Source organism: Camelus dromedarius, chromosome 5, assembly GCF_036321535.1.
Source record: "Camelus dromedarius isolate mCamDro1 chromosome 5, mCamDro1.pat, whole genome shotgun sequence".
In the NCBI taxonomy this organism is placed as follows: Eukaryota; Metazoa; Chordata; class Mammalia; order Artiodactyla; family Camelidae; genus Camelus; species Camelus dromedarius.
In genome coordinates this window covers 63,575,385-63,589,579 of record NC_087440.1, presented here as the reverse complement: position 1 = coordinate 63,589,579, position 14,195 = coordinate 63,575,385, and positions in this window count along the sequence as shown.

Below are 14,195 nucleotides of genomic sequence, written 5' to 3'. Positions count from 1 at the left end.
ACGAAAACGAAGAGGGCAGCTAGAAGGGAAATCAGGAAAGGGTTGAAGTTAAGGAGTCTAGGGTGGAAGAACAGCAGATTATGGTCAGTGAACAGACTTATGAAACAACCTGTGAAACCTCATCGCTGCTTAGATGAATTCTAGCAGCAATTCATATTTTTTTTTCTGCAGTAAACTTTCTGTTGCTTCCTGTCACTGAATAATATTCACTTCGCACAATATTCACTGAAATCCATGTGGTACCTCAAAATAGGCCTTATAACAAGCTATTCACAATGACCTCATCCAACATTTGATTTTAGTATCTGTTAAGAAAAAGTGTGATTACTATAATTAGAGTACTCAGAGCAACAGCATTTTCTTGTTAGTTTTACCAGTAGAAAATTAGATTAGTCTAATTAAGCCAGGTCTCCAAGAGTAGAGGCAATTATTTTCATATTACAGCAAAAAAAAAAAAAAAAAAAAAAGAGTTTCCTATCCTCCTCTCCCTCAGCTTTGATTGTGGCGACAAAATTACAGAATTCCTCAGGGAAGAAACATGAGGACCTTCTGGCCCTTTCTGACCCGGAGCTAGTTCAACCCTTGAGGAGATGATAACTCCATTAACTAAAATAAGGAGAGAAGTGCTGGTAAAATCAGAACAGCAAAAAGTTGTAGGCTCTTAAACATCACCCACGTCTCCCTGTGTTGTTCGTTATGGCCGTTTTGTGGTCTACTTCACCCTAATCCACACCATAGCTAGGATGTCCCCGGCTAGGCTGCTTCTACATTTGGAGTGAATCCAGGTAGTTAAGAAGATAGAGATTAAATTTCAAAACTCTTGACTTCTGTGTTATTGTTGAGGTCTTTTAAAAAGTAATGTATTCTCTCAATGTGTCCAGATACTTTAATACAATGGTCTTCAAACTGAGGTATGTGAACCTTCACAAAGACTTTTCAAGAAATGTGGAAACAAGGGTAGTTTTCAGAGACTCTTGCTGGATCCTTGGTTTCCACAAGTGCCATTTTACTAAAGTGGATCTGCCTGGAAATGCCCCTTGGTTTCTTTTCCTATCTCCCCTTTCCTAATCACAATTTTACACTTGTGAAAATGGAATAACTTGCAACCATCTGAAATTCAGTGACTTATCTTACTTCAGTGATTTACTTTGGGGTTGTGTATAAACCTCTAGGGCATTGAACTAACCACAATTCAAAATTTTGGTGTTGGGGTTAAAGAAAGTGAATGATTGTTAATGACTAGATTACAGATTCTTTTGCAGGTCATGCGGTTTCCAATTCTTTGCTTTCAACAAAATTGAAAAATGACCTAATCAAGTTGTCAGCTTAAATTTATTAAATATAAATTTTGATGATAAATTGCTAAATGGGTTTTGGCTTATAATTCAGAAGGAGTTCAAGGATCTGAGTGACACTAGTATAACAAAACACCTTCCATTCCTATTATTTGTGTAAACGATTTTTTTTTAGTGAGTATTGTATGAAAAGCAAAAAATATGAATAAAATTGATGTTGAAACCTATCTTATCCTAGCCATAAACAATATTCACCTATGAATACATGAATTAAATAGGGGGAAAAAACCACCTACCCATCAAATTAATAGAAGCATTTCCAAAATAATTTGTTATAATTAAAAATTATTTATGAAAACATATTTTCTTGTCAATGTGTACTACTAATAATTATAATGCTAATGCAATTCTGAAGAAAGTTTTACACTTAGAAACTTAAGGTCATAGGAAGTAAAAAAAAAAGATTTCAATATACACACATATTTTGCAGAGAAGAATGATATGATATGGTGATTAAAAAAAAGACTCAAAGCATAAAATATGTTGCATTTGAATAAAATCCTATGGGAGAAATGGGGCAGAAATTCGAGTTCAAGGAGAAAAAATAGAAAGTGTACAAATTTTGACTGCTAAAGAAGAGTTTGTGCATGTATTTAGATTTATTTGAAATGGGTTTTTAAGATTAATTATATACATTTTAAAGTGATATAAAAGGTTTATTTGAAAACATCAGTATTATGATACATCAGAAATTGTATTTTTTAAATACTTAAAACTTTCAGATGTCAACTTAAAAACATGTGAAATAATATTTAATTTTCTAGTTTTTCAAAATTCCTTAAGAATAGACAAGCAAAAAAAAAAAAAAAAAACAAAAACGAGTCTAAAGACCATTGCTCTAGGGCAGTGGTTCTTGGCTCTGATGTATTTAAGAATCCCCTGGGAGACTTGTAAAGACTGCAGATTTCCAGACTCATCCTCTAGAGATTCCTACTCTGTAGATCTGGAGAAAGTACAGTTTTAGCAAGCACTCCCTGGTGATTTTGATATGTGATGTGTGTCCTGGCCTTTGAGAAATTCCACTTGTATGCTTCTTCTCAGATCACAATGCATCAGCAGAAAGCTGCTTATTTGAATCATTTTTTTCTGGGCCATCTGTAGCACTGCCTCCTCTGAGTCATATTTCGTGTCACACCTTCACCTTTCACTTGGGATGCCTTGAGAAATTTTTATGAAGGCTTCCTGCATTTGTAAAAAAGATTATCCAAGACATCATTCTATCACCAGCTCTCCCTGGCCACTGCAGCTTCCGCAGGTGACCACACAGCATAAACTCCTTTCAGAATTAGGTAAAGAAAGTGTTACTTCTTCAGGGAAACATGGATATCTGTTGTTTTGTTTTTCTTTTCTTCTGGCTTACTAGGAATCTCAGGGATAATTTTGTGACTTTGGATATTTGGGTTATAATTCCTGCTTATGGCCGTCTAACCTAATTAATATTTTTCTTGGTTCTGATTTTTTAATAACTTTTTCCCTTTTCATTATTTTAATAAATCACTTCGGATCATTTCTAGAGAAGTGTAAATAAGTAAACAAATAGCAAAAAATTATTCTTTTTGTATATATTTTAACTATATATGGATTCAATAGATTGGAACCAAAGCATTTTCTAGTTTTACTCATCTATGTGTGTGTGTTTGTGTGTGTACATCTGTAAAGGAAGTTTGCTTTGCTTGCAGAAGTAGAGAATGGATTGATGGAATTTACTGTTATATTTTGGGTGTACTTAGTGTAAGGCATATTGGGGTTTCAGGTGTACACTAAGTAAATGGGGAAGGAGGACAAACTAGATGGACTTGGGTGGCCAGCTGGGTGCCCAGGCCTCAATTCCAATGGGAAATTGTGGTACATAGTAAATAGAAAAATTAGAATCTCACATATGGAGCAATCTAACCAGTCAATAAAGAGATACAAGGTCCACGGAATTCACCTTAAAGGAGGTCCAGATCCCACAGGCAAGTGGCTATGAAGGTGCTACTATTCCTCCAGATATACCTTAAATTTTCTGAGAGTCCTTGAAAATAGTGTTTGGTAGAGGGTAGAAGGTAGCTGGCAGAGTATGGATACTAAGTGTAAACTCAGAGCTCATTGCATGGTGGGGATAGGGGTTTCTGTGCAGGGATAGGGGCAGCAGAGGTCTAGTCAACAGTAAATGTGGAGATGGGAGCCATCACCCAGCTCCAGCTGAAAATGCAGACCCAATCCTGCCAATTCTTAATGACTTTCAAGAGAAAATGGAAATCTGAATTCTTATGTCACCTCTTGATTTTTAAATGTTGCTTGAACCAAACAACATATTTATGAGGTTCATTTGGCCTGCAGAGTGCCATTTTGAATTCTCAATTCAAGATAAATCCATTTTTTCTGTACTTTCTAAGTTTTTCCTTTTTTTTTTTTTCTTTTTTTGTGTGTGTGTGTGTGTTTTTTTACCTCTTGCATTAAAGTCATCACTTTTAAAGACGGTATTTAGGTCCAGGTAATTCAAGCAGTGTTTTGCTTAAATTATATGTAATGCCAATTTGATCTCATTTCCTAATTTGATATATTTAGATTCAGTATGTCAGAGAGTGAATGACAAACATTTCAAAATAAAATGAAAACCAAAATTCCAAAACAACAGATGTTTTTTGACATTTATTGTCAGGCATTATGGGGGACACAAAAAAATATTACATAGATACAATTTAATATTTATAAAGGGTTAGGGGTATAATAATGCATTTCAAATTAAACAGTAATATTGCATAGCCAGAATCAGAATCAATAGTCTAAAGTGAGCAGAGAATTCTCTGATTCTGGTTTGGCTATTCATATAGGCTCATATGCCACCTCAGCTGAAAAAAACTGAACAATCTAAAGTATCCTTCTACTGTAATTTAAAAAATTTAATAGTAACCATGTATAATTTTTGGCACTACAAAATAAAAATAAATATTGAATTATGTACCCTTGTTACCTACACTACTTCAGGGATCAAATACTAAAAATAAGAGATACTATCATATTAAGACTTTCTTCTGCAGTGCAGCAATTTTTGTTTTTCATTTGCTCTTGTAAATAAATAATTAGAAGATTATAAATGATAATTAGGAAATATAAGGAAGCAAAGTCTGAGCAGGGATTGTATTTTTTTAAAGGCTGTGCAGAAAGAGAAAGAAAAATACCATATGATATCACTTATATGTGGAATCTAAAAAAAGAGACAAGTGAATTTATTTGCAAAACAGAAACAGACTTACAGACATAGAAGACAAACCTGTGGTTACCAGAGGGGAGGGGGGTGGAAGGGGATAAATTGGGAGTTCAAAATTTACAGATGCTGATGTGTACAGAATGGATAAACAAGTTCATGCTGTATAGTGCAGGGAACTATATTCGATATCTTGTAGTAACTTACAGTGAAAAAGAATATGAAAACAAAAATATGTATGTTCATGTATGAGTAAAGTATTGTGCTGTACACTAGAAATTGACACAACATTGTAAACTGAGTGTACTTCAATAAAAATATACATACAAACTGAAAAGAAAATAAAGGCTGTGACAAAATTGAGACTCTTCTAGCTTTATAAGCTGCTATTTTCCACGCACAAAAAAATTTTATTCAGAGACTTGTTTAATACAGCAAATCAGAATCCCTTTCCCATTTCAGTTTGGGTGCATTGTAGCAAACTTCCTAAAATGAGACATCAAATAAAACATTATTTCTGAACTACAGAATTGCTTTAAATAAATGAAGTGTTATTGCTTGGGTGCAAGTATTATAAACTTATCTGTAAACCAAGCAGCACTTACTAAAAATTAAATGAAGCACATGAAGTAGTAACATACTGTGATAGTAAAAGTCCAAAAATAGATTTTTTAATTCATTAAGGTCTATTTACTCCTGTGTCCAAATGGTCACAAAGCTTAATTTAAGAGGTTCACATTAATTAAATAAAAGTTCTTTGGAAGTTAAATTATGACATGGATTGGCATTTAAAAAATAATACTGCCCTGGGAGCATGAAAAATTTAAAAAGATTAAGTATATTAAAGGCTCTTCTGGGAAGTCCTCTATAAAGCCACCCATGAGCATGTGATCATGTTGAAAGACAGACACATTTGTTTGTCTTGCCCATTGAACAGATTCAAATTGAATTGAAATTGATAGTTGAAAGTATCAGCATTTTTCAGCTTAAAGCTGATAGCTCTAAATCACCTACGGTGGGAGTATTTACACTATGGAACTAGGCCAATGATACATATCAGGGCTTTTTTTCCCCAGAAAGCCGGTTGTTAAACATTTACCAGCAGCACACCACTGGGTGACTTACCTTCCTCCTACAGGTAGTTAATAATAACTACTATGCTGTCTATCATCTTTTAAAGTGCATTTTTTTAATAGCAAATGGCTAATGAATTATATTAAGACATTTTAAAGTTGTGGAATTATAGAACTGGTAGGGATTTTCATAAATTTAAGTAGAGCAAAATTAAATTTGGAGTTTAAAACTAACCTAACATTCATAACTAGTTAATGGCAGAATCAAGTCTACCCTTTGACTCTTTATTCCCATCTTTGTGATCTTTCCAGTAAAACACAGTGCCATTTTATTATTTATACAATAACATCAACAATAATAATAATTCTTTGCTTGTGAACATCTAGCATCAGAAATATTAAGCTAGTGAGATATTCAATTTCTCTATACACAGACCAACCTAGTTTTGATAATGCATATAATAAGTCATGTTTAATTATATATTCTAAATTTTAGTCTATTCAGCAAAGACGCAGACTTTGAAGAAGGCTGACATATGGAAACTATTAGCGTGAGATTAAAAGCTGCCAACAACCTTCAATCATCGTTACTCACAGTGAGTCTTGAAGAGTAACAGGCTGATCGTTGTATGGCCCAAGTGCATTGAGGGGACTCTCACAGAGAGGGAGCTGCTGCCGACATCCATTCTCCAGAGACTGAAGTATTGTCAGTTGAAATCTGAGCTCTTCTGCTCAACTGAAGATAGGCAGACAATCTTGAAAAATAGAAACTGCATTGTGGGAAGAAATGAATTCTCAAAGCATCTGAATTGGACTCTGGGACAATGTAATGCTGGATTCTGACAACTTAGGTTTGAAATAACTGACCAAATTAGCCAGTGGAGATTAGATATTGAAAACACTCAGTACTGGTTAGAGTACTCGTGGGGGCCTCAGAGTGCTTGCAAGAGTGACAATTGGTGCACTTCTGGAAAGTGATTAGACAGTACACAGCATATCAATAACTTTAAAAATAAAGACGTTGCAAAATTTGGTAAGTGTTAACTATGCGGGAGTTCATTATACTGATCCCTCTCCTTTGGGGTACAGTTGGATATTTTTATAAACTTTTAAGAAATGTTTATTTCTATATAATTATGTATTATATTACATTTTATATAATTTATATATGCTATAATTTTATTTTTTAATTTTTTTGGCTCAGGAATTTTAATTTTTAGTGATCTATTTAAAGGGAATATCAGAGATGCAAAAATCAGTGAACATTTATTATAAAGTCATGAAAAATTATAAATAATTTAAATTTCTAACCAGGAGAATGGTAAATAAATTATGATATATCCATACAATACAATTCCATGAGTCATAGAAATCTTATTTTGAAAGATGTCTGATAAAAAGAAAAAATACTCAAAACACAATATGAAATAAAAAAGAATACGGAACAGCATAGTCTATATGTATGTGTATATATGTGTGTGTGACTGAAGAGACACTAAAATCAAGGTGTTCTCAGTGAGTATTTTTTCCTCTATTTTTCTGGAATTTCCAAAATTTCTCTGATGGGCATGCAGAAACCTTTAAAATTAAAAACTTTCTTCTTGTTATAAAATCAATATATTCTATTTTAAAAACAGAAAGCATGATAAAAGGAAGAAAACATTTATATTTAGAAAAACAATATAAAATTAAAAAACAGAATAAACAAAAATCCTTCCAGTCACTTGGAGATAATTCTGACAAAAAAGGGTACCCCTTTCAATCACAATTGAAGTCTAGAAGAGAAAATTATGCACTCAAAGTCCACCACATGAGTAGGGGACAGAGCAGATGGACTGGTAATGCCATCAGGGAAGTATGGAAGAAGAGAGATAGCCTCATGGGTTGCATGTTGGGTAGCGTTTTGGAGAAGTTGAGAATTGAGAGTGAATGGTTTGGGGAGCAGCTGCCATCTGCGTGAGGCTATAGAAAGGGACAGCAATGGAGGAAGGATTTAAAAGATTCTTGCTCTGCATTCAGAATGCACTCTCCACTACGGCGTGCGTGTTTTTCCACTCAAGAAGTAAAGGGTGAAGAGAGTGCAGTATCGTACCAACAATTACTTGGTGACTTCCCAGCTGTGTGTGTCTAAATATGAGAACAAGTTGAGAGTGAGCCAAGGGAGGCCCAACACAATTAATTGAGTTAATATCAGTTAATTAATTGAGTTATAATATCATCCCCAAACTTAAGAACTTGCTTGTCCCAGATATGCAATTACATGGCTCTAGAAACCTGACCAACTTTTTTCTCATGTGACTTAAAAAAGCCCTATTCTAGATCAGTAATTGTCAGGTTTTTTTTTTCTTTTGGCAACAAACAGGACAGATGATGTTCCCATTTGGAACATATTCCTGTGGTGCACCCAGGGTTAAGAGAAATTTCTCTAAATCTTCTCTTCAAATTAAGAAAGCAGTTCTAGTGAGCATAATGTTATTATTAAGAAATCCTTGACTGTACTTTGATCTATATTTGAAAATGGTGATTAATTCACAAATGTTGGCTGTCTTTAATAGGCTCATCCCTTGGGCATGGAACTAGGGTAGTCACCCCGGGCTGTGTAGGTGTTGCACCTAATTCCTCTTTTCTGAATATAATTAAAGTCACTTTCAAAATTTCTGCTTATGATAGCCCAAGAGACTTATGCAAATTGCTGACAGCACAGCCTCCTTCCAAGTAAGATTAGCGTGGGCAGGACAGTTTGAGTTGCTGGGGTCCCACACCCATCTGGGAGTGTCCTTGCTCTTTAACTTTTCTCAGAATCAAATTACAAATAATCTCACTTGAAAGAAGACTGCTTTGTTTTCCATCTTAAACAGTCCCTTTTACCTGGAAATTAAAACAACGAGTCACAGGAAGGTAAGAATGAAGGCTGATGATATTCATTCATTGACCAATTATTTAAACATTTACTATATGCAAGGCTGTTCTAGACTCTAGGATTCAGCAGTGGACAAAGACAGACAAAATTGATCCCTACTTTCATAAAGCTTTCATTCTAGTGGGTGGAGACTGACATCAGACAGGAAACAAAGTAGGAAATATTATTGGTTCATTTCTTCCTTCCTTCATTTCATTCAGTTAGCTAACACAAACCCAAAATGCTTACCACATATCCTAGGCATTCTAGGTGCCTTCACACAAATTATCTCATTTATTTTTTGCATTAACTCTGCACATAAGTATATTTTTATCTCCTTTTTATAGACACATAAATAACACAGTTCACTGTAATGGCAAAAGAGAGGAAGCAATCAATAAGTGTAACATAAGAGACGTTAAGTAAATTATAGTAATCTGTGCAATAAAACACTATGTTATGCAGCTACTTTTTAATGCAGATATTATAAAAATCCCTATGTGCTGAGATGGAAAACTGCCCAAGACACAGCATTAACTTAAAAAAAGGGAAAAATGTAGAACAGGGTTTAAAATCAGCCCATTTGTGTTTTTTTTTTTTTTTAAAGATAATCATATACCTATGTTTCTATATGGAAAGTGTATGAAAGACTACTACACAAATAATTCAATAGTGATCACTTCTGTGGAAGGGGACTGGTGATTTAGAATGAGAAGAATACTTTGTTTTAATTGTGTATTGATCCTACTGAGAGTCTGAAATGTTAACCATATATATTAATTACTTTTTTAGTTAAAACTGTTCATGTGTTTTAAAAGAAAGTAGATTGGCTTTCTGGGAGCTTCAGGGATATGACTGGCTTATTTAAGGTCATGGGAATTTAATTCCTGGGTCCTCAAATTAGAAATGAAGATAAGTATATGCCATATAAAGGAAAAAAATACTAACTTGAGTGCTTTTAGGTCGATGTGTGTGTGCCTGTGTGCATATGGAAGCGCGGGGGGGGGGGGGGCTGAACCAAAACTGAGGGGCCCCGAGGTAAATTGGATGATTTAGAATAGGTGCTAATGTTTCAGTCTTTGTATTCGTTTCAGTCTTTGTATTCGCAGTTTCTTGTACAATGCTTGGCACTAGTAGATAATTAACGTTTGTTAAAAGCATGTGAGATTACCTGAGGATATTAAAAGTGAGGATGCAATGCAGGTGATTTGCATGAAGTTAAAGTAGTTTCTGGGGTTTATAATATGGTTTGATCATCCTGGCTAGATGAAGATGTAACAGAAAATGTGGTTCAGAATATAAATTACTCAATTCTTTCTTATCCCCAGTAGAAGGCATATCCCCCCAAGTTTGCTGATTTGGAAAATCTTTATTTTTTGCAAGGACTGAATTCCCTTGCTTGCTATTTATCAGCCTTCTGCTGACAAGTCTTGTTCCTTCTCTGTTCTTATCCCCCCCCCTTTTTTTTCTTGTTAAAAGATCTATTTGTTTTCTTTTAAAAAAGCAGTTCAGTAGCCCAACTATTTCAAAATCTCATTTCATCTCATTTGTCATTTATTAATGGGCTTATTTTCTCTCCAGTGTTTCCTATCCCCCAGGTATATTTGAGGAAACTCTTTTTAAATCCCTCGGGCTATTATTACATCACTGGTTCTTTTAACTGTCTTTTTTTTTTTTTTAATCAGGCTCAGAATTTAATCACTCTGTATATTACTTCCTTCCCCCCAACCGCCCCGCTTTTCTATTTCAGGTACTTTTTTTCTCTTCTAAATCTAGTATTCTGAAAAATCCCTAGTGAGTCCAAGTGGGATGTATTTTTTGTTTAGAGAAATTTATCAGATGAATTATAATTTATTACTGCTTACCACCTCAAAGTTATTTAAGGATCGTTTGGTCTTTTTAGCTAACAATTCCTATATCTTTCATCATTAAGGTTCACAAAGATGTAGCTTGTTTTGTGGGTGTTTAATATTTTCCCCTAATTTTGACTTGCTGTTGGTTTCTTAATTCATAAAAATAAGCTTACTTCAAACCTGTTTTTAATAAACCCTTCTAAACATGTCTCATCTGTGTCCAATTCTAAGAGCCATTTTAATGTTCTTCTTTTGCATTTCAATATCCACTTGGTGCTATTAAATAGCAGACTGAGGAAAAGAAAAAAAATCCTTTGCTATTAGAAGGATAGTGGAGAGAACAGGTTCAGAGGCAAGAATCTGCTGTTAAGCTTTCTGTTTCACACTTCCTTTTTTTCACCCCAGGCTTTACCTATTCCTCTTTCCCTATCTAAAAATCAATCTTCTTCCCCTCTCTTCTTATCTAAAATTGAAAAAAAATGCATAAAAAATTTTGTAAAGTACATGAATGCCTGTGAAAAAGGGTATTATGTAAATGTTCATTATGCTGAAATTTTGCCATTACGCTGTTTGCAAAAGAATAAGGTTTAAAATAATATTATGTCCTTTCAATCTCCAGTCCAAGGAGGTTCGGTTACCAAAATACCAGGTGAATGGTTCTCATGTGGTTGGCCCATAACAAAGCTTCAAGACACTAGATTTATGCCTTTAAAAAAAATGGTGACTATTGTCATTAATATGTTCACCCTCTTGGGAGAGTTGTGACAGTGGAGGGAACTGAGGGTAGGATGTATTTCTTTTGATTATTTTGCTTAGGTAAGGGAAAAGTGAACAAAGGAATGGGTCCTGGCTGTAGTCCAAATGGTCCAAATAGTTCAGTTTACACATGAGAGGGAACAAAAATATGATGCTGCATAATGCAAATGAAATTTGTATGAATATTGAAATGGTGTATATAAGATATAAGAGTGAGAACTGCCTTCAGAACCACTAGAAGCTACAAGGCTATGCTAGACATTCCTAGATGTAAAGAGTCAGCATCCTATATTGGGCAATTTAAGGGCACAGAAAAGCCCAGTCAGACTCAAAATACCTCTTGCTTCCTGGACGTCACAGTCTGAAATCTCCACCATGATACTTACTCCATTGAGTTGTATTTGTAGTCAACTATTCTATTCAGATCCCCTGTGTAAGAGTAGGTGCTTCTGTTTAATGCAACTAGCAACTAGCTTGCTGTAAATATGCAAAGGATTAATTCCCAAATCTTCACGGAGAAGATGATTTTTGGTTGAGAGGTCTTGAAGAATGAGTACGGGCTGAGAAACTCAAGTGTCTTGTGCAGGTAACATAAATCTGTGAAGTAGACTGGATACTACACAATAGGTGTATTATAGGCCCAATGAAATGGCCAAACAAACCATATCTGGGGCTCTATGGAAACCCTAGGCCACCAGTTTGAGACCTGATCTTATACAGATGGAAGACAGATAGTGAGGCATTAGATTGAAGGGTAATATGAAAAATAAATCACCAAGACTTGCATGTTCTCTAAGAACTCTACTGGCATTGGTTAATTTATCACAGGGATTAGTGTTCTGTCACAGAGGCCAGCAGTAAGGCCAGATAAAAATCAGGGCATTGGAGATGGAGGAAACATAGTCAATATTCAATTCATGAATCACTTGGTTTATTGCATGCAATTAAGACACAACACAGGTTGGTTAAAGTAGTGAAAAGAGAAAAGAGTAACAATGGATTCCAAGCAGAAGCCTCTAACAGCCTCCATCTGCATTAGTTCTCAGCAGTGTGGAGTCAGGACCTCCAGCAAAGAGTCACTGGGCTCAGTGGTCTCATTTTAAGGAATCCACCAGTCGCATGTAATGGTTATACCCCAGGGAGTCTTGTCTCTGTCAGTCACTCCTTCTGTTCCAGTGAAGTCTTTCCTCGGACATTACCAAACAAATTCCTCATCTAAAGCAGCACTGTGATTGTTACCAGACTAAGACACTTGCAGTCCTGTACCAGATGTTTCAGAACAACTACTATGGAAGTTCACTTAGGCTACTGGGACTCCATCTTGAATTATTTAATATAGCTTCAGTCCTATGAGTTTCACACAAGATGAGTAGGAATCATAGCACAAAAGAAATCACATCATAATAACTGGTAATATTTCATAAGCAAGGATATAAGAAATGGCCCCTATTCTTTTGAAGAGATAAAACTAGTAGAACAGAATCTGGTAGCCTGGAGTGAGCAAAGGGCATCTTAAATGTTTAAGGGCTCAGAAACGTTTCCCATAAATATGTCACTATTTATGCTAACATGTTCTTCTTTAAAACGCAGGTGTCAATCAGAAAACTTTAAATCAGATTACCTTGTATAAACCTGGCTGAGGTGAACCCCAAAGAGAGAATAGAAGATGACAGAGTTGGATACAGAGGGGGAAAGTTTAGAGCGCTAGGCTTGGGTGGAAGTCAGAATTCTAGGTGGGTGTGAGTGCTCTGGCAGGCAGGCTGGAGGCAGCTGAGGAATCCTGCAGGTCTGGGGGTGGGTACTGCATAAGAGGGAGGAGGCAAGCTTTGCCTGCTGTGCAGTTTTGCCTAGGGCAGCTAATTGCTTGTGCCCAGAAAACTGCCTCTGGAAGCCTTGGGCAATATGCAGTAGGTTTTCCCTGATGCCTACTTTATCAGGTTAAGTTGAAATTTGGTAGGGAGGAGGGGAGGGGAATGATGAGCTGAAAGAACTCCTGAGCTGAAAGAAACCTTAAAGGTCACCAACTTTTTAAACAAATTAACTAAAATGACGAAAGAGGGAATTCAAGCACCCAGGAATTGTACCTTAGCCCAAATCAACCCACCACAAGTGAAAATATCTTTGGATACTAAAAGGGAAAGTGGAAGAGGGCTTCCCTTTATAATTTTTTTCTAGGATTGACTCTGGTGTGAAGAATATATAAAGTAAGGGAAAGGATCTAACATTTCTTGAGTCTCTATCGTGTGCCCGTGTTTTGTACTGGACACATTATATTTATTATCACACTTAACTTTCATAGCAATTGCGGAACAAGTTGTCAGTATCATATAATACAGGATTAACAAATCCTGAGACTGACAAATTTGCCCACAGTGGCTCAGCTGTGAAGATGCTGAGTTAGAATTTGAGTTCAGGGGTGTCTGACTAGGCTATACTGCCTTTTTCCCACAGACTTTCACTAGATGTCTACTATATGCAAGGTACTATGCAACTGCTTTAAATAAGGAGCTGTTTAGGGATCTAAACCAGAAGCTAATACTCTCCTGACTCTCAGAGTTTATAATCTAAAGAAGGACTCCTTTAATTAATTAACTGGTCATCTTAACTTTCTATGTAATGTCCCAATAAATGGGGGAGATCACTTATAGTCACATAAACTGGAAAAGATTCTCAGTGTTCATAAAACCTTTCAAAAAAAATAAGGTGAGGTGCCACACATGACCAAAACATTTTTTATTAATCCTTTATAGCTTTGCATGGCATAAAGAACAATGTTCCCAAACTGTCCTAAGATGTTAATAGGTTCAGCAAAAACAAAACAAAACCCCAAAACCTGGTGTTAGCAATATTCTCTTCAAAAGTGCATTTCAAAAATACAAGTGAGAAAAATACTAAGCACATTTCTGTTGCTCTGATTATGCAAAAGTCTGTCTTCAAGAAATGATGGGCAATTCTAAGAGCAAAGGAAGTTACATTATGTCACCTGAAGTATAATTGACTGTTGCTCAATTTGTTAGTTCATGCAGAGTCAGATTTGACCATTTTATCAACTTAATCTAAACAGTAATG